The sequence below is a fragment of the Jaculus jaculus genome, unplaced genomic scaffold (genome assembly GCF_020740685.1).
Source record: "Jaculus jaculus isolate mJacJac1 unplaced genomic scaffold, mJacJac1.mat.Y.cur mat_scaffold_34_1_3701052_arrow_ctg1, whole genome shotgun sequence".
Classification (NCBI taxonomy): Eukaryota; Metazoa; Chordata; class Mammalia; order Rodentia; family Dipodidae; genus Jaculus; species Jaculus jaculus.
This window is the reverse complement of record NW_025423490.1, coordinates 681673-701160: the sequence shown is the minus strand read 5'-3', so window position 1 is coordinate 701160 and position 19488 is coordinate 681673. Positions and strand designations below refer to the sequence as shown.

The following is a 19488-nucleotide window of genomic DNA, read 5'->3' as shown; positions in this document are numbered from 1 at the left end:
CTTGAAATACACAGCTTAGTAATTATCCAATCCTAATTGAAACAGCAAATTCCCACTCCACATAAGTAAGCAGCCACCTCAATCCTTCTCTTATCAACCATTTGAATCAACTTTATATATTCAAGGCCATGGACGTTTACATAAATCAGACAATGAAATTGCACGCTTGCTCCTAACATTACCACTAGTAATGAAAAGAGGCCTGTCCCCATTCCACTTCTGAAAACCAGAAGTACTCAAGAGGTATCATTAACATCTGTAAAACTATTGTCAGCATCACTGAAACTAATACCCTCTAAACCCTACCATTGATCTAAACTTTTTGGTGGCTGAGGAGGGCTAAATCAAACACAATCACAAAAAAACCTAGTTTATGCATCTAAAGTTCACATACAACAAATAATAGCCATCACTTTAGAATCTATTATACTCATTGACTTCTTTATATTAACGCCAGTAATTTTTATACTTAACATTAATTTCACCTTTACTATTGTGTCTCCCTCCCACATATGCAATAAATCAGGAATTATAGTAATCACTTCATTAATTTTATCAGTGGGTAGATTTCAACCATTGACAGGGTGACAGAAAAGTCTCATAATAGTACTATTAACTAATCTTATATTATCAATTATCCTTGTGTCTGTAGCATTCCGACTTCTTCAAGTCCCTGAGTGCATACTCATCAGGAAGTCGCACGGCCCTAATTATTGCACAGTGACAACTTGGGACCATTAAGCTCCTTAGGACGCGGCCCCAAACCAGCTCTAACAACGCCCAACTGGATCGACATCCTCCGCGCGACCGGAGCCTCTGCTTCTAGAAGCCTCGGCCTGGCCCTCACTTCCCAGGCACCGGCTGGACGCAGCAGGACGCAGACCTGGGCTCGGCCCCCTCGGGTCTGCAGAGAACCGGGGTCTTCGCCAGGCGCCGGCCTGGAGGTCGGGACGCCCGCGGTCGGGACGCGGGGCCGAGCCGTCCAGCCCTGGGCGCCGCGCGCACCTGTGAGGAGCTGAAGCTCCGCGGTCCAGGTCGGTCCACGCGTCCGTCCGCCGTCGCCTGAGGGCTGAGGCAGCCGACACCGCGCGGTCCACGGCTCGGCCTCCCGCGGCCCCGGGCGCTGCCGCCGGCTCAGGTCCGGTCCGCGGGCGCCCATCCCCCGGGGCGGAGCCTCCGTCTCCACGGCGACGACAGACGCGGAGCCGCCGCGCCGCCCCGGGCTGACGTCATAGTGCACGCAGGGCGCTGTGCGCATGTGCGGCCGCCTATGCCCCGCCCCCAGCCAACACCCGCCCTGCTCCGAGCATGCGCGGTGCACTTTTCTTCTTCAACCTTTTTTTCTTTTGAGAATGTTGGGGCTGGATTGACGACTCAGTGGTAAAGACACTTGCCCCAAAGCCCAACCACCCAGGTACGGTTCCAGCTTTACCAGCTTCGTGACTCAAAGTTGAGTAAGAAGTATGACCTCGTGTTTTTGATGTCCAACATGAAATCCTAAAATTATAAATAGAACTGTTTGAATATGCATGATGATGAGGTTGTGTGTTATCACTTAACTCAGAATCAATGTAGGAAATTATGGTCATAGCACAATTTAGTAATGAAAAATATTTAAGGTGTTTCCTGGGTATCTAATTTATGTGATTGTGCAATGATTGCTTCAAAACACAATAGTAGAACTCTACATGACAAAATGCAAATCTATACTTGTGAGGCCGACTGACATTTACTGAAACAGACATACGTATCAAACAGATCGTACACAACAGGAAAGTCAGTATATCTATGACTTTATTTTGTTTGTTTTGATTTTGTTTTTGAGGTAGTGTCTTGCTCAAACCCACAGTGAACTGGAATTCTTATCTAGTCTCAGGGTGGCCTCATTGTCACAGCAAAACTCCTATGTCTGTTTCCTGAGTGCTGTGATTAATAGTGTTTTTCACCACGCCCCATCACTGTGACTTTCTGAATCAGAGTTAAATAATCTCTAATAAACAATAAAATCATGTCACAGTGTTGATCAAACTGTCAATGCAACATTTGATGAAAAGGCTTACAGTCCTAAATAATAAAACCGGGATGATAGAGCTCAGTACAGCAAAATATTGACACATTTTTATGTTTTCATTATCATGTTTTCATTTTTGGAAATCATCACTGTTACATGGCATACAACTGTCAAACGTGAAGTATGAAACATTGGTTCCATTGGGGTAGTAGGTATGCGTTGTCGTCACAGTGTAAGTGTCCTGACTAGTACACCTTTCTCTTGTTGTCCCACAGGCCTCACCAGTGGTGCTTCTTGCCTACTGATAGAGTCTCTGTCCTTGTTTTCCTACCAGGATTTGAAGAGACAAGTAATAACTATTGTACGTTTTATTGTATGTTGCCTCATGTTGTTGATATTCCATCTATTTCATGTAAAACTGAAAAGAGAAAAAAATCATATATGCATAATGAAGAAATGCTTTCACACCATTTTCCTCAGTTCTAATATATGAGATCATGATCAGATTTCTTTTTAACAAAGGAAAAGTTCACTTTTGCCATGATAGTTAATTTATGTTGTTCTGCAGTATCTGTTTTAAAAACGATATGAAAAACTAAATGTAAAACCATAAATCTATACTTGCAGGTACACTGGAAATTAAAGCCATAGGAATTATTTCACAAACATAGTCAAACTGGAAACTAACTTATCTATGACTTTATTAATCATTAAGTAATAAATCCCTAATAAAATAATAAAGTCATAGCATAATATTTACCAAATTTCACAGCAAGATTCCACAGACAGCCTTACATAGCTAAAAATACATATCTGTGTAATAGCTATTTGTATGTTAAAATGAGTTTTCATGTATTTTAATTGCATGATTTAGCTTACAATATTTGTTTTTGTATTTCAAGGTAGGGTCTTGCTCTAGCCCTGCCTTACTTGGAATTCCTTATGTTGTCTCAGGGTGGCCTCAAACTCATGGAGATTCTCCTACCTCTGCCATCTGTGTGCTGGGATTACAGGCATGCATCACCATGCCTGGCCTTAGCTTACACATTTTAAAGCATGATTTTTACATTGCATAAAACATTCAAGTATCAAGTATAAAACATTTGTTATCTGGGTATTTTTATTGTCCTCACACACTTTCCACAGAAATGAAAGCACTGCCAAATCACAAGTGTATTAATAAGTGTGCAGGCAAAATGGTGGTGACACCATTACCTATCTTGAGAAATCTCCAAGTCATCATGTGTGCTTCCTCTGAAGGGTGTGTTCTGTTTCCTTGGTTACCTAAATTATTTTGAGTAGAAAATTAATAATGCATGTATTTTTCTGAAATCACCAGCTTAGTGATTCATAGATGAATACAAAATATTACCTTCTGTTGTTGATATCCATGAGGTTCTTCTAAAAATGGAAAGAAAATAAAATGATACAATAGTCTCACCATTTCATCTTGAAATGATATATGAAATTATCCAGGACATCCAACCAATGCAAACAAATTCCAGATGCATGTGCCATTTTATGAATCTGACTTTATGTGGGAACTGGGGAATTGAACTCAGGTCATTGGGGTTATCAGGCAAGTGCCTTAATTGCTGAACCATCACTCCAGACCCTAAATGTTTATTTATTTATGAATGAGAGAGGGAGAGAGATAGAGACTGGGCATTACATGGCATAGAGTTGCTGTAAACGAACTCCATACACATACAGCATCATGTGTGTCTGGCTTCAATTCTGGTGAATTGAACCTCAGTCCTTAGGCTTCACGAACAAACACCTTAAGTGCTAAGCCATCTTTCCAGCCTCCCTAAATATTTTTATGTATGTTAACTTTAATGTGTAATTGACACTTTTGAAGTCATTAAATCTGGATTGTTGAGACTGTGAAATGTAGAGGATAAAAATGTTTCCAATTTGTTGTTGGGAATTTCAATTTATTGTTTAAAAATCAAAAAAAATTGATTGAATGTGCATAATGATGACATAGTCTGTTGCCATTTTACTTGGAAATTGTACAGAAAATCATGATCATAGCTCAATTTGACAAGTAGAAAAGGTAAGGTGGTTTTAGGATATCTTATGAGATGGTGTAATGTCTGCTTTGAAAAAATATAACTGTACATGTCAAAACTCAAATTTATACTTTAAAGTATCCTTGAAATATTTTGAAAATACTACCAAAATGTAAATTGTATGTTACTTTCTTAACTACTGGAGCAACATTGTCCCTAATAAAGAGTGAACTCAGGACTCAGTGTTCACCAAATAGTCACAGCAAGACTCCACACATAAAACACTGCATAGCTAAAAAGACATACCTGAATGAGAGATATCAGAAAGGTGTGTGTGTGAGAGAGAGAGAGAGAGAGAGTGTGTGTGTGTGTGTGTGTGTGTGTGTGTGTGAGAGAGAGAGAGAGAGAGAGAGAAAGAGAGAGAGAGAGGGAGGGAGAGAGGGAAAGAGAGAGAAGGTTTTTTAAAACTTTTTTTCAACGTAGGGTCTCACACTAGCTCAGGCTGACCTGGAATTCACTATGTAGTCTCACGGTTGGTGTGAACTCACTGCAATCCTCCTACCTCTGCCTCCCAAGTGCTGGGATTAAAGACATGCACCACCACGCCCAGCAAGAGGAGTTTTTATGTGTTGTAATTATAATGTTTTAGTTTAAAATTTTGCAAACATGAATTTTACATTGCACAAAAGGGTCAAACATTCACTATACAGTATTACTTTGAGGTATTCATTTTTTTAATTGCCAGTATAATTTTTTAATTAATTTTTTATGTCTGGGGACTGACACTCTTCCAGGTTCCAGCCATACCATTCCATTTTACGTGTCAGCCGCATAAGGTGTCTTTAGCAGTAGGGTCTTAACACTAACCTTTGGTGAGTCATCAAGTCCTTGGACAGAAATATGTCTTAGATTTAGGAAAAGTTGTAGGTCTCTCTGATCAAAAGCTCATTGTGGATGATAGCCATATGCTGGTACTGGGAGTTACAGGTCAATGCCCACTAAGAAAAGGAAGAAAAAGATAACTAATATACAAGATAGAAGAGAAAGAGAGAGAGGGGGAAAGGGAGGGAGGGAGGGAGAGAAGCTGTAGAAGACTAAGGTCAGTCTTCATCATACCCTCTCCAGAATCTTGTGGTTCAGATATTCCCTCTAAGGGCCTGGTGAAGGTTAAGCCATTTGGTCTGCTTTTTAGGAAGTAGAATTTTATGGTACCATTGCCATTTGGGTCTAGATTAGTGTTTCCCACCCCTTCAAAGCCCTCCCCTCCCTCCACACCCATCCTATTGTCTAGTCCACGAGATGCTTGCTGGGTATGTAAGGTATCTTGGGTAGATTCAGGTTAGGTGTTGTAGATGAGTGAGACTATGTGGCTTTTTTTTTTTTTCTGTGATTGGGTAAGTTCACTGAGAATGATCTGTTCCAGGTTCAACCATTTTTCCTCAAATTTCTTTGTGTCATTTTTTCTTACTGCTGTATAGAATTCCATTGTGTAGAGATACCACATCTTAGTTATCCATTCTTCCAGTGATAGACATCTGGGTTGATTCCAGCTCTTAGCTATTATGAATTGAGCCGCTACAAACATGGTTGAGAAAATCTCTCTGGCTTGTAGTTTGAAGGTTTTAGGATAGATGCCCAGTAAGGGAATAACTGGGTCTGTTGGTATCTCTATAGTCAGCTTTTTCAGGAGTCTCCATATTGCTCTCCACAGTAGTTGTAGCATCTTACATTCCCACCCACAGTAGATAAGTGTTCCTAGTTCTCCACATTCTGGCCAGCATTTATTTTCATTTGATTTTTTGATGTTTGCTGTCCTTATTGTGGTAAGGTGGAATCTCATAGTTGTTTTAATTTGGATTTCTCTGATGATTAGGGATGATGAACATTTTCTTAAGTGTGTGTTTCCCATTTGTATTTCTGCCTCTGTGAACTGCCTATTCAGCTCTTTGCCCCATTTTGTGAATGGGGTGTTTGACTTTTTACTGTTTAGATTTTTGAGTTCTTTGTAGATTCTAGAAATTAGACCTCTGTCAGTTGAATAAGCCACAAATACTTTCTCCCATTCTGTGGGTCATCTATTGGATTTGCTTATTGTATGCTTGTCTGTAAAGAAACTCTTCACCTTCATATGATCCCATTGGTTGAGCGACTGTTTAAGATCATGAGCTACTGGGGTTTTGTTCAGGAAGTCTTTTTCCATTCCTATAGCATGGAAAGTACTTCCTAAATTTTCTTCCAGTACTAGTTGAGTTTCTCGTCTTATGTTGAGGTCGTTGATCCATTTGCACTTGAGTGTAGTGCATGGTGAAATGTGTGGATCAAGTTTCAGTTTCCTGCACATGGTTATCCAGTTTGTCCAGCACCATTTGTTGAAGATATTGTCTTTTTTCCAGCCTATATTGTTAGGGCCTTTGTTGAATATCAAGTAGCTATAGTTGCTTGACCCAAAGTCCGGGTCCTCAAGTCTATTCCACTGGACTCTACTCCTGTTTATATCCCAATACCATGCTGTTTTTATTACTATGGCTTTGTAATATAGCTTTCAATCAGGTATCGTGATGCTTCCAGAGGTATTTCTTTTGCTGAGGATATGTTTGGATATGCAAGGGCTTCTGCCTTTCCATATGAAATTTGAGATCATTTTTTTTCTATCTCTGTGAAGAACACTGTAGGGATTTTAATTGGAATTGCATAAAATCTATATGTTGCCTTTTGTAGGGTTGCCATCTTCACAATGTTAATTCTGCCTATCCAAGACCAGGGGAGGTCTTTTCATTTTCTCATCACCTCCTCAATTTATTTTTTGAGTGTTTTTATGTTTTCATTATATAGATCTTTCACTTCCTGGGTTAATGTTATTCCAAGGTATTTTTTGTTGTTGTTGTTGCTATTGAAAATGGGACCATGTCCCTTTTTTTTTCTCTCTGTATCTTTGTCATTTGCATATAGAAGGGCTAATGATTTTTGTGCACTGATTTTGTATCATGATACTTTGCTATAGGAGTTAATCACGTTCATGAGTTTTGGGATGGAGTCTCTTGGGTCTCTTACATATACAATCATGTCATCAGCGAATAAAGCTAACTTAACTTCTTCCTTTCCAAATTGTATCCTTTTATTTCCTTCTCCTGTCTTATTGCTTGAGCTAGGACTTCCAGTACTAGATTGAAGAGCAGAGGTGAGAGTGGAAAAGCCTATCTTTTTCCTGATCTTAATGGGAATTCCTCCAGTGTCTCTCTATTAAGTATTATTTGGGCCTTAGGAGCTTTGTATATTGCCTTTATTATGTTAAGATATGAACCAACCATATCAATTCTCTCCAATGTTTCGATCATGAAGTTATGTTGTATCTTGGCAAAGGCCTTTTCTGTATCTATCAAAATGATCATATGGTTTTAATGTTTAACCTTGTTTATGTGGTATTTTACATTGATAGATTTCCGTATGTTGAACCACCCTTGTGTTCCTGGGATGAATCCCACTTGGTCAAGGTGGATAATGCTTCTGATGTTTTCTTGGATTCAGTTTGCGAGGATTTTGTTCAGGATCTTTGCATCTAAGTTCATCAGGGAAATAGGCCAGTAATTTTTTTTTTTTCCTTGTGGCATCTCTGCCTGGTTTTGGAATTAGGGTGATAACCTGCTTCATAAAAGAGTTGGATAGCTTTCCCAATTCTCCAATTGTGTGGCACAGTTTTAGGAAGATTGGTTTGAGTTCTTCCATGAAGGTTTGATAGAATTCGGCAGAGAAGCCATCTGTCCTGGACTCTTCTTTTTGGGGAGGTTTTTTATTACTTTTTCACTCTTCGTGAGTGTGATGGGTTCATTGAGGAGATTAATCTGCTCTGAGTTTAGCTTTGATAGATGGTATGCATCCAGGAATTTAACCATTTCCTCCCCATTATCCAGTTTTGTGGAGTAGAGGTTTTTGAAATCAGTCCTGATGATTCTCCCAATTTCACTTATGTCTGTTGTGATCTTTTTTTCATTTTGAATTTTGTTAATTTGAAGCATCTCTTTTTTTTTTTTTTTTTTTTTTTTTTTTGCTTGATCAAATTGGCCAGGGGTTTGTCAATCTTGTTTATTTTTTCCAAAATACCATCTCTTTGTTTTGTTAATTGTCTTAATTGTTTCATTGGTTTCCAGTTCATTAATTTCTGCTGTGACTTTAATTATTTCTTTCCTTCTGGAGCTCTTTGGGTTGGATTTTTCTTGCTTTGCAGTGTTTCATTCCAGGCCCTTTTAGCTTTCAGGGTTTCCATTGAGAAGTCTGGAGTAATTCTAATGGGGTTACCTTTAAAAGTGGTGTGCTGTTTTTCCCTAGCTGCTTTTAGGATTTTCTCTTTGGTGTCAGTGTTTAGAGTCTTAATGACAATAGGTCTTGAAGAGTTTCTCCTTTGGTCCAGTCTGTTTGGAATACTGTTCCCTTCTTGTATCCCACAATTCCCTCATACTCTGTTCACAGAAACTTTTGAACTTACTGAAATTTTTGAACTCTTGAGCTGTTTCTTCCATTTTGTCTTCCAGATCAGAGTTTCTATCCACCACATGGCTGACTAGTCTTGAGAGCTTCTAGAGAGTTTTGGACTTGTTTACTTAGGTTTACATTTTCTACTACTTTTCTATGTATAATTTCTATCCCTCTGTCAAGCTCCCTTTTCACATCATTTTCTGATTTTCTTGTTGATCCTTGGAATTCATCCTTGCATTCCTTTATGTCTTCATTTAGCATCACCAGCTGATTTTTGAGGTCCACTTTTTTTTTCAGTCTCTTTCATATCTCTCAACTGTCTTTGAACTCCTTCCATTTTCTTATCTATTAGGTCTAGTCTAGTGATGGCAGCATTCACCTGGTGATCAGTCCTTTGTTGCTTTTCTGCAAGTTATACCAGTAGCTTGGTCAGGGTTGCATCACTCATAGCTTTATTTTGGTGTTCTGATCCTAATGACTCTTCTATGTTTTGATTAGAAATGTTCAGTATAGGTCTGGTAGATCTAACTGAGTTTTCTTGCATTTGATTTTTCTTTTGCACTCTTGTCTGTCCATCACAGTGTATGGGCACGTAGGTGGGTGGGTCAGCCTGGGCTCAAGCACAGTGGGAATCTGAGGCAGCCCGAGGCAGTTTCCAAACAGCCTGGGCTTTGGCTCTCACTTGCCAAAGCCGTCTGATCTACTGCCTGGCTGGGTCACCAAAGTTGCCTGAGCTCTGAATCAGTAATGCGCCAAAGCTGCCTGTGCTCACACTAGGAGGGACAGTAAGGCACAAAGCACTAAAGCTGCCCAAATTCTGGCAGGAGAACACTGGTACCCAGAAGCAGTCTGTGCTCCCCTGCAACAAGACAATGGCGGACTGCCAGTGCAGCAGACAGGTAGGGGATGGCACCTGAGCTGGCGCAAGCGACAGACACATCCTGAGCTTGTGTGGCAGTTGCTGTGGGCCTGGGCTTGCTGAACGTGCGGTGGCCAGAGCAGTAAGTGAGTGAGTGGGCAGCGCAATTTAAGCTTCCAGAGGCATGGATTGATCAGTGTGGTGCCATGGATACAGCGGCTACTTGGGGGGAGGTGTGGGTTGCCCACCCCTGAGAGAATCAGTGATTCCCTGTTTTTCCCCCTCTGTGCCCTCCCACTGGCAGTCTATTGGATATTGCTCTCCCCAGAAAGACACAGTGAACCCTTAATGTCTTGCCTTTCTTTCCCCAGATCTGTGGCACAGCCAAGCGGTCACCATCTTGGGCAGAAGTTCCGAGGTATTCATTTTGTCACACATTGTTCACATACATGGATAGATAAATGAGAATAAATCACTGAATAATTACCATATGAATTCTTAAGGGTGCAGTTGAAACTGTTGTGGCCACTGTACCTGTCTAGAGTTGTCTTGCATTCCACATTGGATGATGCTTCCATCACAAGAGTATGCTATCTTTTTGGGGTAGCCTATATGATTTTGAGAAAGACAATAATCCTTGTGGTTTTATGACCTTTATCAGCTCAATGAATCAAAGATGAGTATAAATTATTACCCTGTGTTGTTGATATGTATAAATATGCATAATGATGAAACAATCTCTTGCCATCTCACTCAGAAATGGTATATGTAATCATGGTCACGGTCCTACCTCACTTTGGTAATGGAAAATGTCAGTGCTGCTATTTTATCTAATTGATGTGATTGTATTTTCTGCTTTAAGAAAATTCATAGTAAACTGCTCCTGAAATACATAAATCTACAGTTTCAAGTACTCCAGAAATTCAAAGTAATAGCAACTGTCTCACAATTATTACCAAGTTTGATTCATACACAACACTGTCCTATAGTTAAGTTTTGATAAAATATAATTCCCAGTAAAAAATGAAGTAGTGATATTGAGCACACAGCCAAAGCTATGTATAATGTAAATTCTACATTACTACATTGAACTATTCTGTGAGAACATATATATATACATATTCATATATATACATATACATATGTGTGTGTGTGTGTGTGTGTGTGTGTTTGTTTGTAATCATTGTCAAATTGAGCTACTATCATAACTTCATGTAAGAATCCTGAATGAAATGCAAACAGACTATTTCATTGTTATACATATTTAATAATTTCCACTTTTGTTTTTGGACTCTAGTGATGGATATCAAATAATAATAATTTATACTTGAAGTGGAATCAAGATTTCAGATTTACTTGATTGTGTAACGTATGCAGTGGAGATACCACTGTGATATTCTTAATCATTGGGGAAAAATAATCTCTAATATATAAGAATATAACATGTTATTGACCACAGAGTTAATTCTAGGTTTAGTGTGGAGATTATCATATTACATACACATACTTGAATAAAATATCTCTGCATGAAAAAAATTGAAAAGTTCAAGTATCCTAATTTTTAATAGTAACTTTCAAATCTGATATCAATATTATTAGATTTCATAACATCAAACTTTGAGTATAAAATACTTGTGATTTTCAATAACTACTGTTCTCACACAGTGTATACAGCAATGGATAAAAAATGATGATTAATAAAAGCCCTGACAAATGCACATATGTATTCCTAAGTGGGAAGGTGAAAGTGTTGTGACTACTATACCTTTCTCCTGTCATCTCATATTCTTCCCTGATGATACTTCACTCAGAAGTGGAGGTTCTTTCTCTTTGGTTGCCTACATGATTTTGACAAGAAAATTAATAACTCATATATTTCCAACTTTACCAACTTGATGAATCAAATATAAGTACTAACTATGACCTCGTTTTGTTGATATCCATTACTTTCATATAAAACTGTTTTCTTTTAAAATGTATGGCCTGTGAGAATATTTGCAATGGGGACTTTCTAGAAAATGGCAAAAATAAACAAAACTGGAAAGAGAAATAACTTTATAAGCCTAATGAGGAAATAGAAACCTATCATTTCCCTCAGAATTGGTATATGAGGTCATTGTTAGAGCTTACTTTGGTAATGGAAAGTTTCAGAGCTGCCATGCTAATTAACTTATGTGATTCTCTAGTGTCAGTTTTGAAAACAGTATTGTGGGAGCTCTAAATGTAAAAATATAAATTTACACTTTCAAGTACATCTGAAATTACACAAAGCTGTAGGAAATATCTCAAAAATATTGTCAAACTGTTAAGTACATTTAACTGACTTCCTTTATGTTTTTATTATTTATTCATTTGAGAGAGTGAGAGAAAGAGGTGGAGAGAGAGAGACAGAGAGACAGAGAATGGTATTCCAGGGCCTCTATCCATGGCAAACAAACTCCAGATGCATGTACCACCCTGTGCATTTGGCTTACATGGTGCTGGGGCATTGAACCTGGGTCCTTAGGCTTTGCAAGCAAGCACCCTATATGCTAAGATATGTCTCCAGGCCAAACTTTACTTTCTTAATCACTGGAACAAAATAATCTCTAACAAGTAATTTACTTATGACCCAGTGTTGACCAAACTGTAGGAGAAGCAAGGTAGGAGTAGCAGGACAGCAAACATCTCACACGTTACAATGTTACAGCATGACTTGTGTTTTCTATTCGATATGATTTGTACACAAAAGCTACCCAGGATGAATTCTGCTACCTGTGCCCTGCCTATTGCTTCATATAAAAGTGATTCTCCTCAATGGCAGACTGGATGGATTTTGAAGCATATAGTAAGATAGTCTCATATGATACACATGGCATAGTTAATAACTAAATGCAAACATGTAGAAGTATTACCTCTCCAGTAAGCAGTCTTTCATGCTGTCCTAAAAAACAAAGCAGAATAAAATCATTTCCATAAAAATACTACACTAATCATGACTTAAACTTGGCTCTAGTGAGAAAGGAGGTTCAGTCAGCAAAGTGTCATCAAGCATTAGGGCCTGTGTTTAGCTCCCCAGCCCCTACGTGATTGTCAGGATGAATGGCACAAGCCTTTAGCCATGACCCTGGGGATTTGAAAGCAGGTACTTTAAATCTGCTTTCTGGCTAACTAGCTCAATCAAATCAGTGAGCCTGAAGCTCCATCAAGTAAACCTTTCTCAGAGCTGAGAAAACCTTTCTCATCTCAGAAGATTGCTTAGTTTAAGTGTGCTTTCTTGTAAAATCTGTTGGCCCATGGTCAGTTCTCAAGATACATACTCCCCCACACACACACACATGCATAGGGACACAAATATATCTTAAGTGTAAATTTGGAAGTAGATGAAGAAGTTATTCGTATTGACATGAAGATGCTGTTTCATATGCATATTTCCCAGCCATTGGAGCATGAACAGAATTACATCATCCACTCACAGGCAAACACAATATAAGTTCAGATGGAATTAGTTCTTTTTATTAGTTCACAACATTATTCCTTTCAGTTTCAGATGTTTGCAGGCTTTTATGGGTCTGGCTAACAACATGACTACACAGATGAAAAATATACTGATGAAAAATAAGGAGAGAGCTAGAGATATGGCTTAATATTTAAAGCATTTGCCCACAAAGCCAGAGGATCCATGTTTGATTCCCCCCAGGACCCATGTAAGCCAGATGCTCAAAGTGGCACATGCATCTAAAGTTTCATTGCAGTGGCTAGAGGCATGCACACACTCTCTCTCTCGATCTCTCTCTCAAATAAATAAGTAAAATAAAATAAAGTATTTTTAAAAAATCAGGGTACGGCTGAAGAGATGGTTTAGCAGTTAAGGTGCTTGCCTGCAAAGCCAAGGGACCCAGATTCAATTCCCCATGACCCATGAAAGCCAGATGCACAAGGTGGTGCATATGTCTGGAGTTTGTTTGCAGTGACGATAGGCCTTGGCATGCCCATTTTCTCTCATTCTACCTGCCTTTCTCTGAAACAAAGAAATAAATAAATATAAAATATTTTTTACATCATGGGAGTATTACTAGAATTAAGAATATTGGCACCAATAAAATAAAGCATGCTTTGTTGTTTCCCATTTTAGACTAGGTTGGTACATCATCTAAAATTTTTTGTAATATTTTATTTTATTTATTCTAAAGAGAAAGATTTTATATATATGTGGAGAGAGAGAGAGAGAGGTGTGAGGGGGGAGGAGAGAGAGAATAGGCATGCCATGGTCTCAAGCCCCTGCAAACAAACTCCAAATGTATGTGCCACATTGTACATCTGGCTGATGTGGGTACTGGGGAATGAAACCTGGGTCCTTATGCTTTGCAGAAAGTGCTTTAACTGCTAAGCCATCTCTCCAGCCCACATAACTTGTTTTATTTGAAGAATTTTTATAAAGCACAATAAGTCAGCTTGAGCAAAACCACAAACATTCGTTTTCCTTATGTGGATTCTAGACTTACATGTGCATAAGAGGTATGAAGTAGAAGAGGCACTATGGAGGATGGTGAAGAAATGTGCCCAGGAGCAAGAATAAGGTCAGATAACAGCTTCAAGGGTTTTAAATGAGGTAAGGCCTGGTTGTATATTCCTTTAGTCTCATCAATCAGAAGTCTGGGATAGAAGGAAAGCTGGGTTAGAGACTAGTCTGGAGCTACAGTATAAGTTACACGTCATCCTGTCTTACAGTGAGACCCTTCCTCACCTGCCCCCCGAAACAGCCAGCCAAGGTGGTGCAGACTTTAATCATAGCACTTGGAAGACTAAGATAAGAGAATTTCTGTTAGTTTTAGGACAGCTGGAGTCTACAGAGCGAGTCCCAGCTCAGCGTTGCCAAGAGACCCTACCTTAAATAAATAACACCAACAACAAAGCTGTTATAAATGAATCTGTAGCTTGTTTCAGTGGGTGGAGAATTACCGTCATGCTGCATTAGACTCAAACTTTCCAGAACCTCTTTATAGTCTTAGGAAAGATGACATGAGTTCTACAGTTGAACTTCATAAATCCTCAAGTACTGATATTCTATAATGTTTGGTTTGGGTACTGAAACATTAAATTAGAAATGCCTAGCTTGAATGTTACATGATGGAAAATATTATTGTGTGTTGGATAATAGCATTTTATATGATACATCCCAACTGCGCTATTTGCGTTTTATACATCAACCCTTGACCATAATGTTTGGTTGGAGGTAATCAGAATTCGGCATGGGATGACAGCTATCATTTTAAACTTTATTGTATTTCTGTTCAAAGAGATTTTTAAGGCAAACTTTACCAATTCTTGTGCCTCAGTCCTTTCTTGTGCATCACTTGAAACAGGTACCTTCTCTTCAATGGCAGCCTGGATGGGTTGTGTAGCAGGACACTTATTTGCTGCATATGTCACACGAGGCATACATAATAATTCAGGATAAAGTTATTACGTTTGCATCAGTTTATTTCTGTACTTGTTCCCAAAAGCAAAAGAAAACATTATAATTTCCTTCTAAATACAACACTAAACATGCAATTCCTTGTAAAAATCATAATAGGGGCCAGTGAGACAGATGGATTGGGTGGTAAAGGCTGGCCTCACAAACATAAGGGCATGAGTTCAGATTCTCAGCACCCACACAAAATATAGATAGACTGGCACAGGGCTTTAGCCCCAGCATTGTGGTGCTAGCAATAGATAATCCAAGCAGCACTGAGCTACAGGGAGTGTCAGATTCCTGTCTCAAAATACAGCATGCAAAGTTAGTGGGGAAACCATTCAACACTGACCTCTACAATCCATGTGCATGTCCATATGCCTGTGTCCTCACATACATGAACCCAGATACACACTTGCACACACCATACAATACTCCATACAGAGAAAAGTTGTTACAATGGAATTAATTCTCATTCTCAGCTTACAAAATTATTAGTCAGAATGTTTGCAGGTGTTTTACTAATCTGTAGGACAATATAAATGAAATATATGTTCACTTAAGTATAAGCTCACTGAAGCCATCTAAAGTGGGATCCCTGAAGTTTCCTTTTGACTAGTTTCTGTATATCATAATTCCTCTTCTGACTCTTCTCTTAATTAAAAGTTGCTCTATTCCTCTTCTTTAGAAAAGCAATCTCCATGTTGGTGGTTTCCGTATTTATGTGGACTTTATGGATTATTTCCATACGGAATTTCTTACTATTGAGTTTATTATCTCACACCTATAATATGTTTTGAAAGGAGGTTTCTGTGTCACTGGGGAAAAAAGCTTAGTAGTTGAAGTCACTTCATTGCAAAGCCCAGGTTCAATTCCCCAGTGCCCGCAGAAAATGAAGTACACAAAATGGTGCATGCATCTGGAATTCATTTACAGATGCTGATGGCCATGGTGTGGCTATCTTCTGCCTGCCCCCCCGCAAGAAAAAGCAAATGAAAACTTTAATTTTAATTCATTTAATAGAGAAAGAGAGGTTAAGAAAATGCTACCACCAGGGCCTCTTGTCACTGCAAAGGAAATCCAGAGATGCAGCAGCTTGTGCACCTGGCTTGAGAGTGAGTCATACGAGGAGGGATGGCAGGCCTTGCAAGCAAGCCCCTTTCCCTGCTGAGCCATCTCCCAGTCCACAGTTAGGGTTGCTGTCTCTTTCACTGTTTCTTTCCATCCTCTCCAGAAACATTCTCAGAAGTGAATGCTTTCTTTCTCTATGTTGTTTGTCAGGACTGATGACCCAAAGAGCCGTTTTTATCTGTTATTACTCAAACAGGAAATAGGATTTAGCTACTCAGAGGGTGGTGGAGGGATTGTAATTGCCTGATAACTACTGCAAGTGCACAGCTCAAGAATCATGTTATGTATGTGAACACCCTCCCCACACTTCTGTGAGTTTTCAGAGGGAGGGGCTGGAGAGATGGTTTAGCAGTTAAGTGCTTGCCTGTGAAGCCTAAGGACCTTGGTTCAAGGCTCAATTCCCCAGTATTCATGTAAGCCAAATGCACAAGGGAGCGCATGCAGCTGGAGTTCCTTTGCAGTAGCTATAGGCCCTGGTGTGCCGATTCTTTATCTGTCTGCCTCTTTCTTTCTGTGTCTGTCTGTTGCTCTAAAATAAACAAAAATAAACAATTTTTTAAAAATTATTCAGAGGGAACTTCTCTGGGAAGTCTGCTTCCACATCTCTCCACTTTGGACCTTTTTCTAGAAACTTACATGGTTTTCTAACCATCAAAAATATGCATTTGAGTTTTTGCTCCTTCTTTCACTCTATTCACCCTTTCTCATTCATTATTTCCTTTTCTCAGTTCTTTCTCCTTATTATGGTTCTTGCATATAAGAACATCTTCACATGGTAATCATAACAGCTCATTTAGTGACTCTCAGTTTCACCTCCAGCTGAAGGTTGGTAACACATAGTAACATTTGGCATTTCACTTCATTCCATCATTAAAATATCCATGAAAAATAAAATTCCCCACTGTTACTCATGTCTTAAAAAGACTCCTTTTATCTTTTTTTTTTAAATAGAAAGAGGCAGATAGACAGAGAGTGAGAATGAGCAAACTGAGGCCTTTGGCCACTGAAAACAAACTCCAGATGTATGAGACACTTTATGCATCTGGCTTATGTTGGTTCTGGGGAATTGAACCTGGGTCCTTCAGCTTTGCAGGTAAATGCCTTACCTGCTAAGTCATCTCTACAGCCCACAATTGCTTTTTAAATGGAAAATGCACATGCACTTTTAATAACATTGAGGCACATTAAATACCTGTATTTTATATAAAGTTTTGTAGGTGATCTCTGAGTGCTTCCTCCGAGGATACAGTAACTTATGTAGGGCTGCAGATGAAGCAGATAAACATGAAGTAAAAGCAGTAGAAGCTAAAATTATGATTTACGTATGTCTTTTATAGAAGACTTGTTTAAAGGCCAGAGAGACGACTCAGCAGTCAAGGAACCTGGCTGCAAAGCCAAATAACCAAAGTTTGATTCCTCAGGACACACATAAGCCAGATGTACAAGGTGGTTCATGCATCTGTAGTTGGTTTGCAGCAGCTGGAGACCATGGCGCACCCATTGTCTCTCTATCTGCCCTTTTCTCTCTTTCAAATACATAAAATAAAATAAATTTTAAAAGCAATGGTACATAAGGTAAAGGAGAATATTGAAAATTCAGACCAGTGAATAACTACTCTATATAATCTCCAGTTCAAGCCAATATTTTCCTTTTATCTGTCTACTAACCCTGTAAACTAATCACATAAACCTGGAGCATGCACATTCTCAGGCAAGATACTTACTCATAAGCATATCTCATGAGAGGACTTAACACCTGTATTCCATGCCAAATAGACAAGATGATTTTTGACTAGTAAAAATAAACAAATTCTCATAGTGATACAAAAACCTGGAAGATACTTAAAATACTTCTGATGGATGCCATAGTTTTAATGTTTAAATAGGATACATGGCTTAGAAATAAATTTTCTGGGTGTAATTTACTGAATGTAAACAAAACATTTAAAAAATATTAGAAAATCAGTGGATTCAGAGTCCGACACCCTAACCACTAAGCCATTTCCAACAGACCCAGTTATTCCCTTACTGGCCATCTATCCTAAAAGCTTCAAGCCACAGGCCAGGGATATTTGCTCAACCATGTTTATAGCAGCTCAATTCGTAACAGCTAAGAGCTGGAATCAACCCAAATGTCCATCACTAGAAGAATGGATAACTAAGATGGGGTATATCTACACAATGGAATTCTGTACAGCAGGAAGAAAAAATGACACAATGAAATTTGAGGAAAAATGGTTGAACATGGAACAGTGAACTTACCCAATCACAGAAAAAAAAAAAATCGCCACATATTCTCACTCATCTACAGCACCTAACCTGAATCTACCCAAGATACCTTACATACCCAGCAAGCATCTCATGGGCTAGACACTAGGAGGGATGGGGAGGGAGGGGAGGGCATCGAAGGGGTGGAAAACACCAATCTAGACCCAAACAGCAATGGTACCATAAAATTCTACTTCCTAAAAGGCAGACCAAATGGCTGAACCTTCACCAGGCCCTTACAGGAAACACCTTAACCACAAGACACTGGAGAGGGTAAGATCAAGTCTAACCTAAATCCTCTACATCTTCCCTCCCTCCCTCTCTCCCTCTCTCTCTCCTCTCTAACTCCTATATATTAGTTACTTTTTTCCTCATTTTCTTAGGGGACACTGACATGTAACTCCCAGTACCAGGATGGGGCTATCACCCACAATGAGCTTTTGATCAGAGAAACCTACAAGGTTTCCTAAAAGAATGACAGATTTCTGTCAGAGTACTTGATGACCCACCAAAGGTTAGTGGTAAGACCCTATTGCTGAAGACACCATATGCAGCTGACACGTAAAATGGAACAGCATGGCTGGAAGCCAGGAGAGAGTCAGTCCCTAGACAGTCAGCATGTCTAGTGCCAGAAGGTGCTACATGGGCAACTGGGGGAAATGACCAATATCTGTCCAAGCAACTCATGGTCCAACCTACTTAGCAGCAAATAACCTGTTGTGATGCCCACACAAGTGTAAAAGTGGCACACAACCATGGTGGGAAACCAACTTCTCTTGATTTGGCTAACTGATCCCCTCAGTGGTACAAGACCCATAGCTGGAGCTGGGAAACAAGTCAAAACCATATCCAAACATAAGACCACTCTCCAAAATCAAGATACCATCAATCATGGGCTACAAGAGGACCTACACCTAGTAAACTCTCTAAAACACAAGTAAGGGCTATTTCATTTGTCCTGGCGCTAACTTACTCTCTGTTGGAGAATCTGCTTCTCTTTTTCAGATAGATGCAGATCCTAAGGAGAGAGCCACCCCATCATACCTCAAAAGGGCCCCAGCTGCAACTAAGGAAAATCGGCAAAACAAGCAAGGGTGCTGTTTTCCTGATGAACCGGATACCAGCACAAGGGGGAAGGAGACCAACACAGAGAAAATCAATGCCTACCAAATCAGACAGCCAGAGCCCCAGTGATCCCCAACACCTCATCACTAAAGCAGAAGAAAAATGAACTCAACATGGCTCAGGGTAATTTTGCGGAAGAGGGGTGGAAAGAAACTCAGAGCCACATGTTGGG

General features: G+C 39.4%; 1 protein-coding gene and 1 long non-coding RNA gene across 4 annotated transcripts in view; one reads left to right on the top strand and one right to left on the bottom strand.

The window, feature by feature from the left end:
* The window catches only part of LOC123457284 (GDNF family receptor alpha-4-like), a 41482-nt gene extending 40343 nt beyond the window's left edge, over positions 1-1139 (bottom strand). For all 3 annotated transcript variants that reach the window (XR_006634962.1, XR_006634961.1, XM_045141247.1), the window contains exon 1: positions 1006-1139. The gene's annotated coding sequence lies outside the window, so the exon portion shown is untranslated. The remainder of the gene's footprint in view (positions 1-1005) is intronic.
* A 221-nt stretch (positions 1140-1360) lies between these two features.
* Positions 1361-19253, top strand: LOC123457268. The gene is made up of 3 exons (XR_006634960.1): positions 1361-1414; positions 9727-9773; positions 19197-19253. It is a non-coding gene; the product is annotated as an uncharacterized LOC123457268 (long non-coding RNA).
* Positions 19254-19488: the final 235 nt, after the last annotated feature.